The sequence below is a fragment of the Aricia agestis genome, chromosome 21, assembly GCF_905147365.1.
Source record: "Aricia agestis chromosome 21, ilAriAges1.1, whole genome shotgun sequence".
In the NCBI taxonomy this organism is placed as follows: Eukaryota; Metazoa; Arthropoda; class Insecta; order Lepidoptera; family Lycaenidae; genus Aricia; species Aricia agestis.
The window spans coordinates 2,841,791-2,856,081 of NC_056426.1; the positions used below are offsets into that span (position 1 = coordinate 2,841,791).

At 38.9% G+C, this 14,291-nt stretch overlaps 1 long non-coding RNA gene across 1 annotated transcript; it reads left to right on the plus strand.

The window, feature by feature from the left end:
• Positions 1–345: 345 nt before the first annotated feature.
• LOC121737593 lies at positions 346–13,433 on the plus strand. The gene is made up of 3 exons (XR_006037163.1): positions 346–357; positions 1,207–1,211; positions 13,297–13,433. It is a non-coding gene; the product is annotated as an uncharacterized LOC121737593 (long non-coding RNA).
• Positions 13,434–14,291: the final 858 nt, after the last annotated feature.

Genomic DNA, 14,291 nt, shown 5'->3' on the forward strand with positions numbered 1-14,291 from the left:
GAATTGTAAATTTATTGCCCCAACCGTAACGCGCGGCGGCGGGACGAGACGGCATCGTGACCATAGACGGACACGATCGAAGATGTTACACGTCCATATATGGACAATTAGTTGATGGGAAAACAAGATTGTGATTTTTGGTAGTTGTTTTAAATATTAATGGCAAGCCAAAATTGCTTTTTTATTATTTTTACAAATTGACTGGTAAATTCCATACTAATATGATAGAATAGGCGAATTTATATGTTTGTTTTGTGAATTTTGAGACATTTTACGTTCCATCGCTACAAACGAAATCTTATCGTTCATCAGTCATCAGTCATGATAGGACTTTACATGTATGTAACTATGTACACTGTACAGCTCAATAAATAAATTTATTTATTGAGCTCTTAGAAGTTTGTTAACAGCTGGGTTGATTCCTTAAAATTAACAATGGGCTATAATTTTAACACTTACGTATCCAAATCGCTAACTTTAATAAATTGAAATACACCGATTCGTTAACAGCATAATAGTAATAATTCATATCTATGACGTATTGTAGTATCTATGGCACAAAACCAAATAACGCGCGATCTTGTTTTTTTAGCCGCTCATAGACTTTAGTGAACTCGGAGCGTGATTTTTTAAAATTCCATTTTATTATCCCAATTAGTCGTAACCAAATAAATGTAGTTCTAAGTTTCTAACTTCTTATATAAGCCATTCTCTACGCTAATTTCGAACAAAACCTTTTCTTAACTGTATTCTGGTTCTGCCTCTAGCCACACTCTAGAAGGTGCGCCTCTACTATTCGTATTATTCCATGATTCGCCAACGTAAAGAAGCCTTTACATTGATGAAATGACTCACTGAGCGCTGCGCTGCCAAGGTTAGGTGTCAAATGACAGGATCGCCTTACCTGAAAACATAAAACACAGTGTTAATCCAATATGAAGTGTAACGCTTAGGTAGTCTACTGTAGCGAATACTAAGAACTGTGCCAGTTCAGGCAGACAGACAGAATCATTAATTATCATTAGGTCTTGTTTTTATGTTTTAACGATTTAAATGTAACATGACGTAAAACTCAATTTTTGATAGTTAGGGCCTGGAAAGGCAATAGCGTGTAAATAGCTAAATTACCTGCGGGATAATACAAAGTTCTCAAAAAAAAACACTCCGGAATCCGTATCATGCCCGACTAACCTGTTCCATAGTCAGCAGGGGTGCTCATCAGGCAATTGCAGTAGCAGCAAGCCCGTTGGATTTTGTAGGAGCAAGATGATTGTCTTCTGTAGCGCGTGGTCCGCTCCGGAGCGTAGCTGAAGTACTCTTGAATTTTGATGCACTTTGGTCGGCCGACCACACAAAAGGTTCACAGCGATTATATTGAAAAACCAAAAGAGAAAGAAACTTGAAATTCCAGCTGGATTAAGCCTTTTCAAGGAAAAATTATCAGAACAAAATTTCTCGAATGCCATCAAGCCCGGTCAGCGGCTAAAAGCGCCAGCAAAAACTTGTAATCTGTCAAGTGTCAAAGATATGTATTCTTCGTCTTCTTCCGACAGTGGTGAATTGCCATATTATGTTAAAAGTTCATCCAACGGTTGATGAACAGAAACTCCCAAACTGAGCTACATCCCAACAGTGGAAATCAAACACAACACAAATCCAGAGTGTAATTTGAGAACTCATTATTTAGTTATTAAGGAAATTAAGGAAATATCATATATTAAATTATAACAAAATTAAGTGCACAACCAGGGCCTGTTTCACCACTTCCTGATAAATGCCGGATAGGCTATCCACCACTTAACTTGGCAGATGAAGTATGGAGAATCTGTCAAAAAAGTTATGGATAGCCTATCCGGCACTTTATCAGGAAGTGGTGAAACAGGCCCTTATTCTTATACATACGAAAGTCTGTTACATCTTCACGTTTAAGCCGCAGAACCAGTTAGGATAAAATTTTGTAAGGAAGCGCTTTGAGTCCTGAGGAAGAACATAGACCCCGCGTTCCATTTGATGTTAGAAACGATCAAAACGCTCAAAATACGAGTCATTTTGAACGTTTTGATCGTTTTTTACATCAAATGGAACGCGGGGAGAATGATTTTAAACCGGAAACAAAACGGTTCTTGCGTAATAAACGAATTTCAGAACAAATAAAGTTGACGGGCTTCTAGCAATTTAATAGTTATTAAATACGTCATTATACAGAGCTATGGCTACTGAATATTAAATAAATAAATAAATAAAATTCATTTCCATAAACTACATTTTACAGCAACCAACAGTTCTGGCCTCCACGCTAGTCAAAAATTTTCAAAAGGTCATCTAGATATAACAACAACGTTCACTATCGATTCGACAATAAAAACATCATAAAAACTACAACCACCTATTTATTGATCCCATCAAACACGACATATCCACACGTGATCCGACATATTCATATATATTTACTATGTCACTATGTGCTATCGAGCATGCAAGGGCGGCGACCTTGGACAAACCCCCGCCCCACGTCAACCTACCCACATCCCACCCCACACCCCACGCTTGTGTGAGCTGACTCCGAAATCTTATACCATCTGAATGCGAGACGAATTCACAAGCACGTGTTGAGAATTGGTATGAATTTCTGTAAAACTAAATGTAGATGGAACTGAGTTTGTTGCACATGGAACCGTACAATGTACACTATTCTGGAATAATGTATCGTAAGTTCAGCGAAGACAGAGAATTTGACCCAAAACGCTTGAACAGCTAAGGGCGAAGCGAAACGAGCGTAATTTGTAAGTTGTGAGTTGTGACTGTGAGTCGCAGAATTTTGGTTCGGCAGAATTCTGTTGCACTGCATTCAGTTTCATACAAATTACAAAAGTCCTCCACACAAAAGATATTTACGCGGCAGAAATTCTGCGACTCGCAACTCACAAATTACGCTCGTTTGGCTTCACCCATCGTAAAACGGTAACAATAATTGTATAGATTATGTAACATAGATACCTAGGCAGACACTTTCACTTTGCGACCGAATTTTTACAACTAAATCATGCGCAATCGACGTCGATCGTGGGCAAATGGCAAATGTAATTGCTTGTACAACCCGATCGCAATAACTTGAGACTTGATGGCCCCGCTAAGTAATCACATACCGGGCAAGTCTCGAGATATTTTGACTGGCTTGTATTGGCCCAACTTCCCACACAACGGCAGTTATCACAAAAATGCATGTTCTAGATTCTAGAATATTCCCCAAACACCGTTCGTTCCCAATCGTTATTACCACACGAATAATTCCACGGAAACTGCCTTGCAACAACAGATGAACACATTAAGTTAATGGAATTAAACGTCCGTCGGATGCAGAACCCGTTTGGCGGCCAGGTGGAATGCCGCGACCGGCGACCCGGCCGGTCCGCGTGGCGAGTCATGTGAGCGTCACATGATCGTCCCCACTTACGGCTAAGCCCCCAGTACACAATGGCCCACGATGGCTCACTGCAGGCCATCGTGAACTGTATTGTAGACCACGATCACTTGGTGTTAAACACAATGGCGCATAGAGATTACTGCCTGGTAATCCACTGGCAATCGTCAGCCATCATAACACACCGTCTACACAATGGCGATGGCTTGTAGTGGGCCAGCATTGACCGTTGTGAAGAGGCACATTTAAACTTTAAAGGCAAGCATTATACATACGGACTGGGGAAGCCGATCTATCTGTTTGATGGCAGGTTAAGCTGACCCGACTCGTGCAGGAGTATGGGGGTAGGATATTTTTAAGAAGATAAATAATTATCTACATGGACATTCTACACCACACCAGTCTATTCAGAATTTGTTTTACGGGTATCAGACTTTTGTGCCTTTTTTATTAGATATAATATTTACATTTATGACTCGGAAACTTTGAAACCACTCAACCACAGAGGTAATCTGCATAATCGTTCACTTACAAATTAATGTCATTTAGACGCGCATCGCCCAGACTGTCAATTATAATCAGCGTTTCAAAGGACCGACAAAAAGTATACCTTTCTGCAGGTGTAAGTCGCAATCAGTCCGACAGATTCGATTCCGCGTTATCACCTGATGGGATTAGGCACGTCAGCAGGGCGCGGCAGATTACCGATATGCTTTTTATTTTCATTCCTTCCCCTAACATTAATTAAGGGCTCGTTATTTCACATTATTGTATTTCTATTTCCGCATTTGTCTACTACAATTTTTTCTAATTGTTACTTATAACTTATATTACACATTTATTTACCGATATGCTTACGATTGTAGTCATTTAGATGATATTTAATTTAGAAATATTCTCATCATGTCGTAATTTCAAATCAAGCGAATAGGTTGTACAGACGGACAGATACTTTTATTATTATTTATTATTACAGATTACGAAAGACTTAACTATTAGAATACTTGCTCAATAGAAAGTCATAAAATGCCTTCCAAAACAAATAACAAATACCATCAAGAAAATCAACATTTTAATATGCATGTATATCGTCAGCAATTTTCGATGTGTCACATAACACATTACGACTTTGCTGACTGTCAATTGTCATAATGCCATTCGATAAATTTTGTCGCGTTCGTGAGTCGTGACATACATGCTCTATATACGTGCTGGTGTTACTTTCAATATCTTGCACAAATGCAACTGTCCGTTATATCAGCAATTTCCATATCCCACACTAAATATGCTGAGTGTCCATTTAATATTAGGTCAAGTCTAAGTTTTTTTTGCATTCGGAAAGCTGATTATAATATTATGAATTCGAGAACACGTTTGATTTACTCTACTCTACTAATTACTATCGCGTATCGACGGAATGGAAAACATTAGTTTATCGCACTGATTAAAATTAATGAATGGTATAACGCTATTCGTATTATACAGGATATTACTAGTTTAAATTATTAATTTATAATACACGTTTAATTGGTCTGTGGATCGAATACGATTATTATTAAAGCCAACTCTTTCATCTCTTTATTTCAGAAAGATAATATATCCAATGAATTCATCTAACGTATCTTTAGATCGACTAGACGTAACATAACTCTAAATCCATAATCTCAGAATTTATTATCTATACATATGTATTAGAATTAGATAAAAGCACACCACGTCATTCTGACTCTGGCCCCGTGCAAAGTACCTGATGGACTCGTAATGAACGAACAGTCTACAGGGCGGGAATTATTTTAAAGTTAGGGTGATGATGATCATCATCATTATCAGCCCGAGCTGAACTCACGTATGTAATGAGCACGGCGATATTGTATCTCGTTATAAGCATACGTGACCGCCTCCCCGCCCCGTCCCCCGCACCGCCCCGCGCGCCTGATGAAGATAAACGCGCCGCATGAATCAGCATTACTGAGCGTAGGGCTGGCACTCGCTATATAATATTAAGTGGCAAACACCCCATTTTTACACGGGTAGGAGCTTAAGAGCATCTTCGTCGGATTGGGAACATCGGCGGGGGGGTATGTGGGTCTCCCCAGACAGCTAAACCATGGTGTTTTACCCAATGAAGATCAACTACCAGCTAAGGCAAAGTTGGGGGAACGATAAACCCCACCACAAGTAACAAACGGCTAAGGGTCAATTCAGACCGCAACGCGACGCGTAGATGCATTTCTAAATTTGTAAGGATTTGACAGATTTAGAAATGCATCTACGCGTCGCGGTACGGTATGAATTAACCCTTAGACTGCGTTTCGAAGAATGTGTTTGATACAATTATACATCGCTGCGCTGATCAATGCAAGCGAATTAAGAGATTATATCTCTTGGTTCCCAAAAACAGATTCTTCACACCTCAAGGTGGAAACGCATTCTTACGCGTGTGCGCCTCTGGCTTCCATGGCCAGGTCCAAAACCTAGACGGGATCGAAACTGCTTTAATGTTGGATCAATATATCCAAATCTGTATAGTACAGATTAATCTCCACGAAATAATAGAAACGGCAAGATAAACATTAAATTAATTTGCGTAAGAAACTAGTGAATCATTTATCAATAATCTGGCACTGCTACATCCAGGACTGAAGAAAAAGTACAAAAGGTGATTAGCAAAAAATATGATCACGTGTCTCACGAAATCTCATACTGTGATATTATCGTTTAAATTGATATCAGTATTTTCTATCTTTCACAATAATAGCGATTAGATTTTTTTTCAGCATCACTTATGATCACTTTCTAAGGTTATCTGATAGGACTTTAGATCAACAGCGTTATTAATTGGTTAGAATTCTGACATTAGTCAATAAAAGACGTTATTCTCTATCTCAAGAATAATTACAACCGTAATGGAAGACATAAGCGGATGAAGTGGATAACAAAAATTTTACAACATAAGAGCAATTACTCATTTTTCCCTCATGATTTTAAAAAAACCTAATTCATCATCTAGCTGATACTAGCTAAAATATGTAGCTATACATAGAATTCACATTTTCTTAATTTCAAATCAATTTCCCGGTCCTAAGGCATCCATTTATGCAAGAAAACGACAGTTTTCAAATTGTTAATACTACTAACAACTCTTACTAATACTTCATCCACTCATGTCTTAACTATCCAAGCAGCTTTTTTCTTTCTTTCATAAGCTATCACAAGGCAAATAACGGAATTATTTTATAAACTACGTTGTGACAACCCTACCGGCTGGAGGCGGTGTGCGACATTTTTGCAGTGTCGCTGACGTCAGCTATTCCACTATCCAAATAATACCATCACGTAATACATTCGCACATCGTTATGGGCGCAAACATTCGACGACATTTTGTACCATTTCAATTAAGAGGGATGAAGTTATAGATTAGGAATTAAGATGGACTAATCCATACTAGTATTATTATTATTATTTTTTTATGAAATAAGGGGGCAAACGAGCAAACGGGTCACCTGATGGAAAGCAACTTCCGTCGCCCATGGACACTCGCAGCATCAGAATAACTGTAGGTGCGTTGCCGTCCTTTTAAGAGGGAATAGAGTAATAGGGGAGGGTAGGGATGGGAAGGGAATAGGGTAGGGCATTGGGCCTCCGGTAAACTCACTCACTCGGCGAAACACAGCGCTAGCGCTGTTTCACGCCGGTTTTCTGTGAGAACGTGGTATTTCTCCCGTCGAGCCGGCCCATTCGTGCCGAAGCATGACTCTCCCACGTATAAAATGCAATTAGTATCTCTGTCTGTCTATAACCTCTTCACGCTTAAGCCACTAAACCGATTTTGATGAAATTTACTATAAGATACACTTTGTGTCCCGGGAAAGGACATAGGATAATGTTACGATGGTTATCAAGTATAAACCACCATGATTGCGAAGCTGGCTATAACATAGATCACGATCAATACACGTTGGTAATCAGTCCATCATACCTAATATCTCCATAAGACCTAATTTGGCGGCTTTAAAAGACAGAACATGGAGGCGCTATCACACCGCATCAGACTTAAGAGGATACACCAGGGGCGAGAGAAATTGAAAATAGGTATTTGAAAATGTATTGCTGTCTCACCAATCTCAAGTCTCCCACCGCAGAGCGCGATAGAGACAACACGACAAAAGTTCTAATAAAAGAACAGAAAATCTTCGATTCGTTGTCCGCTGATTCCTTCTCCAAAACTTAACCGATTTAAGTACTTTTTTCATTAAGAATTAAAGCAAATCTGTGTTCCTGTTTTATTTTTTTTTGTATATTTTAGCCAGTTTTCTGGGTGTTTGAACACAGAGGAAAATCTGGCCATTTTTTGGGTTTTTGGACGTTCCTATCTTTTTTAATACTAAAATTATGGAAAAAAAAAAAGAAAACATAGGGACATGCTAATAGTGGCCATAGATATTCAGGAATAAAATCATAACTCTACCGGTATTATCCAGGGAGGAAACAGGAGACAACGTTTGTATGGAAAAACGGCGCTGTGAACTCCTCATAACTTGACGACATTACAAGACATAGCATGGCTGCACTGCACTAATTTATCCACGTGTATTATTCTGCAATGTGCTTCGTCCAGTCAACGACACCGTTCAGCCGGTTCGAACCGGCGCGATATAATGTTGCCAACCTGATAGGGTGCGCTATCTGTTGACATACTATGTGTACACGTGCCGGCTTAGGTGTTTATATGTCACGAACACTGAGGTATGTGATACGTGTTCTCGGTGTAAGCAAAAATCCACGAAATGCAATATTTAGGCACAAAACAGTAAAATATAAGAAACTAGACGTGAGTGCAACTCCGTTACGTCGAAATTCCGTTTATCGCGCAGAATCTGAACTTTTTTCGGCGTAAAAAGTATCCTATATCCTTTCCCGGGACTCAAAGCAGTATCGAAACTGTACAGCTGCAATATGATCAATAGCAGAATCAACCTAACTATTATAAATTCGTTAATACTGTAAATGACGCAATGTGTTGTTTAGATTACATCAAGAAATGCCCAATTTAATTGGACTTTGATAACAATGGTGAGAGAAATCCATAGATAACCTTAACAAGGTTCATCACTCACAGACTACGGACCAAAATTCTTTACTTAATTTTAAGTGTAATTTAAAAAATCATATTCTTTTTAATACATTTTGATACAAATGTACTAACGCTCAGTGTGCCTGCTAATATAAACATCACGAATTCAAGTACTACAAAGGCTATTTTGTATAAAAATATGGTATATATTGATCGAGGTATTTTTTACATTAAAAAATATGTGAAAGTGTTACCTCTTCACGCCTAAACCGCTGAACTGATTTGGCTGAAATTTGGTATGGAGATATAGTCTCGGGAGAGGACATAGGATAATTTTTACCTCGGAAAAATATACGGTTCCGCGCAATAGGACTTCAGGGCATCATCTAGTAGTATATAAAAATATCGCACTTGTAAACTTCAATCCGTATGCAGCTTAACTCATATTTGAATCAAAAAGGGAATTTAACAAGAAATTAACTAAATAGTAAATACCCTACAAAGTGCATTTAGCGCATTACTTTCCAGTGGTCTCATTCATTAACCTGAAAAGGTGGACGGTGAAAAACCCCTCGTCTCAACTCTGAATGCCGTCTGATTGTATAAAGGCTAAGCCACAGTCCACAATATAAATACATAATAATAAACAGTAGACCATATTCAAACTAAGCCAGCTGACGTGGGAGAGCCATGCTTCGGCACGAATGGGCCGGCTCGACCGGATAAATACCACGTTCTCACAGAAAACCGGCGTGAAACAGCGCTTGCGCTGTGTTTCGCCGAGTGAGCGGGTTTACCGGAGGCCCAATCCCCTACCCTATTCCCTTTCCTACCCTCCCCTATTCCCTTCCCTTCCCTACCCTCCCCTATTACGATATTCCCTTTTAAAAGCACATGCAGCTCTTCTGATGCTGCGAGTGTCCATGGGCGACGGAAGTTGCTTTCCATCAGGTGACCCGTTTGCTCGTTTGCCCCCTTATTTCATAAAAAAAGGTGAAGAATAAACTAAAAAAAACTTATAACAACGAACGTTTTGCACATTAGCAGTATTCCGTATTTCAAATGTTTTTTTTTTTTTAATTTTAGGTACACTTTTAATCGTAATTTCGAATAACTTGAAGCATAAAAAATACAATATCATATCACACGCGCTCAAAACTCGTCTCTGTGTTGGTTTTCAAGCACACCGAGTTATTCAACTGCATGTAATTTATACTGTGGCTAACCACAAAAAGTGTAGAGGTAACGGTGCAAGTAGTCGACAAAATGACGAATCTAACCCAATTCGTGACATCTGCCTGTCGTTGCTTTTTATTGAGGGTTGAATGACCAAGTTCATCATCATCGATTCCTATAATATAGTTAAGCTACGTGGGAGAGCCATACTTCGGCACGAATGGGCCGGCGCGACCGGAGAAATACCACGTTCTCACAGAAAACCGACGTGCAACAACGCTTGCGCTGTGTTTCGCCGAGTGACACGAGTTTACCGGAGGCCCAATCCCCTACCCGATTTCCTTCCCTACCCTCCCCTATTCCCTTCCATTCCCATCCCTACACTCCCCTATTACCCTATTCCCTCTTAAAAGGCCGGCAACGCACCTACACTCTTCTGATGCTGCGAGTGTCCATGGGCGACGGAAGGTGATTTCCATCAGGTGACCCGTTTGCTCGTTTGCCCCCTTGTTTCATAAAAAAAAAATATGTCAAAATCTTCATTTAATTACACTTAAGTTATTGTTAAAGTTAACGATCGAATTAGTATCATGTTACCTCTTTCTTATGAACGAAACGTACACGTAAACGTATAAAACATCAGCGGTGACCGCTACGCGTTATTCAGAAACGTCAGCGTGACACTAAAATCAGTCTATAACAAGGACTTGACTACAATCATTATAAGTATGCACGTAATTAACAGAGATCAAACAGCCAAACCGGTTCGAATCAAACCTAACCGGCCAGACTTCACATACCTACTTAATCTATGGAAATATTTGAATAAAATAATGCAAAAAGGTTGAGCATTAACAGCACAAAAATCTAGTAATAAAGGACAATAAACAAGCTCTTCAGTTGCCGGCACATCAAGAGTAAGAAAAGTGCCTCGCGAAAATCGTTAGTCCACGCGAAAACCGACAAATCATTAAAATCCTAGTGATAATGCTAATCATTTGAATATGGTCTGCCGCTCCAAAACCACATGTCAGAACAGGTGCATCCATTGCCTCAACCACAAAAACTACCAATCAGAACTGTAATATAACTCTCCCAGTGCTTACGCAACTAGAACCAATTTCTCGCCGCGTCGGCAGAACAACGCAAAGATACCGCGTGGCCCATTCCGCTGACTGTACACTTAGCAAAAACAACACGCGATGCTGAGCCGAGCATTCACCCCCCTGCTCGACTGAGGGGACAGCCCCCCTGCCCCCCGGACAAGGTAGGGCTGCCAGGCGTCCAGATCAGACGGACACAGTCCTTTTGGTTGACTGTCCGAGCCTAAATTATAGTCCGGCTTATGTACGTCTTGGAATGTATAATTTTATTAAAAAAAAACCTTCCCTGGTCTTCCACGAATATTTCAAGACTAAAATTAGCCAAATCGTACTAAAAAATCAGCCAAATAATAGGTTCAGCCATTCTCGAGTTTTAGCGAGACTTGCGAGATCACAAGCAACTCTTTACATACAAATTGTTTGTGATTTCGTTGTGTAGCTAAATCGAGAATAAGTCTGGCAAGTTTGCCGAGCTGGCAACCCTGGCGCGAGGGGACAGCCTCCCCCCACCGCTTACGTGACTCAGCTACTACATCAAATTCGACTACGCTGCTGACTTTTGTTTTCAACTTTTTTCCCTTTGTAAGCGATTTAAAAGATATCGGGAGCTAGCATCAGCCGTGGCGCATTTTGATGCGAGTGTTTGTCATAGTAATGTATATTCTATAGTCTACAGTGTTGCCAGTGCTGTATGTTCCAAAGTTACTTAATGTCATGCAAAAAGTAACATTTTGTGGGGAAAAGTAACATTTCGTATTATTTAATATTTAAATGCCGGGGGGGGTAGGATGGATCCAGAATGCACGAAAAATACTATACATATAGAGATGAAGTTATTTATTTTTAGGGTTCCGTACCGAAAGGGTAAAACGGGACCCTATTACTAAGACTTTAATGTATGTCCGTCTATCCGTGTGTCTGTCTCCAGGCTGTATCGCAAGAACCGCTATAGCTAGACTTATGAAATTTTCACAGATTATGTATTTCTGTTCCCGCTATAACAACAAATACTAAAAACAAAATATTATAGTAAAAGGGGGCTCCTATACAACAAACTTGATTTCTTGGCATTTTTTGCTGGATATCAATAATAGGTAGGCACTTGATATTTCCACAAAATCCCATGTGTACTTTATTTATACTTAAATAAAGAAATATTCAAATTAACATATTATAATAAAATAAGCTCTTATACAAGAAAAACACAATTTTTAACCTATTTTTGCTCTATCACGGTATGGAATTTTTTAACCTTTATGAGCGAGTCAGACTCACACTTGGCCGATTATATTTTATTTTTACGAAGGCAATTTATTTTATTTAGCTCCAAGTCTACCAATAGGACCGTCATTAAAACTTTAAACTAAGGTGCGACAAGGTTTTAATTTTATGAACGTGGGCGGGGGCGTTTTTGTATGATGGCAGCATTAGTTCCTTTTTTCGCCACGTTCATTTAAAGCTTTGTCAGCTGTAACGACAAAACTCAATAAAACTTAGTGCGTTTCGTTATGGTTTCGTTTTCGCATTTTTGGTTTCAAACATCTTTTTTTTTTTCAATTACCAAAAGTAACGTAAAAGTAACATCTGTAGTCATGTCACATGAATGTAACATGCAAGGGTCAAAAGTAACGTAAAATGTTACAAAAGTAACATTCTGGCAACGCTGATAGTCTATACTAATATCATAAAGAGGAAATGTTTGTATTTTTGTTACTTTATTCTCGCATGACGCAAACTATTAGACGGATTTTGATGGGACTTTTAGCGGATTATGATAGCTGATGTTTAAATGAATAGTAATTTTAAATTTAGGCGAGTTTTTTTATCTCATCATTAAAAGTAAAAATGTCACGTCACGGTACCTACAGCTAAAGTAAGAAAACCTGCGTGTAGCCAGTTTTACTGGAGAAATCAGACAACTCATCAAGACAGCCAATACGACGCTTACATCAAGCGAACATCTCATCCACAATAAACTATACCAAATCTCCGCCAAACCTCAAAAAACTACGACCAAACAATTCGCTTAGGCCTCGTCGCTAATTCCAACTTCCTATAACTTCCCCCATATATTATCAAGGGGGTTCGAAGTTTCAACTTTCAAGAGACCTATTTCGACAAAGTTGCCAACTCGCGAAGTTCCCGCAAAGTTAGCCGACTGTAACTTCGTCGGGAATAACAGTTTTAAATTACTTTGGCGCAATTATTTTACAGTATGGAACTATGTTACTTTTTATGGTTTAAGTTTAATCTTAATTGCGTCGGTTCAAACTGCCCACTTGGGCGAAGATTATAGAGTTATTAAGTCCGTGTGTGTGCCAAAGAAGATGACATTTAAACTTTACAATTTGGAGAAATACTGTGAATAAAGTGCAGAAATACTGGAATAAAAGTCTATTCATTCATTGTTAGTAAAAAAAAACTCAGCACTTAAAAGCTACACTAATCTATGTTGCTTTCTTTGTCTTTTACGGTGAGTAAGCCACTTGAAACACAATGACAGTCAAACGGATGGATGGAGAAATTGATTCTTATGCAGATGGGGGATCTACGTAGTTTAGTCGCGTTACGTCAAACCCAGCCAACAAATCACAAATAAAATTGACATGATCTGACCAAATGACGTTGGTTTGTCAACTGCCTAGGAATCAATTTCTCCGATGGTACAAACACAGACCAGCCACAGTACAGTAAGAAAACGCATTCTTAGTATCTAGAATTCTAGAGTCTAGCTCGTTAATCTAGAATAAATTAATTGCCTAACGACCAACGAACATACGTTATATAAATTGGCTACGAAATAACATCTCCGTTTTAATGGTTACATAAATAAAAGTAGAAGGATGCGGCCGGGCTATTTCCGATGCCCGCGGAGGGCAATTAGAGAATTTCACATTAAGGTTCATTTACATTGATACAGTGCTGGCGCCAGTATCACTGGACGCGGAGAGCAATTAGAGAATTCTATATTATAATTTACGGTTCATTTACATCGATACAGCTGCTGTGCTGGCGCCAGCATCACTGCATCAAACTTCAAGTCTATTAAATTTAGCACAACTGCAATAGAAACTATAGAGACAACATAACAGATTTCCTATGTTATTCAGAAAGTTCGCGTTGCTTACGACGGTTCCCGATCCGGTGGTAGGCATCATGTATCAATGATAGCAATATTGTGAATTTTTTGTAACCTAAATACAAGGCAAATAAACGATTATGAGTTTGATGTATTAATAATTTCTAAAGTATTCCAATTCGGAAATTTTTCTTTAATTTTCTTTGCAGATTCATTCTATTTTTATTTATAAATTTTATTTATTTATTTATTCTATTATAGTCATGCCAAGTGTGCCTAATTCCATCATCATTGCTTGCAAATATACTCTTTCTATGGTAGACATGCTAATAATTGTGCTTTGAGCAGCTGCTAAGATCCAGTCTAGCATCGAGTAGCTGGCGCGATCTACTGTGTCAATGTCAACCAACACTAATAGCAGACGGAAGACGCACCGC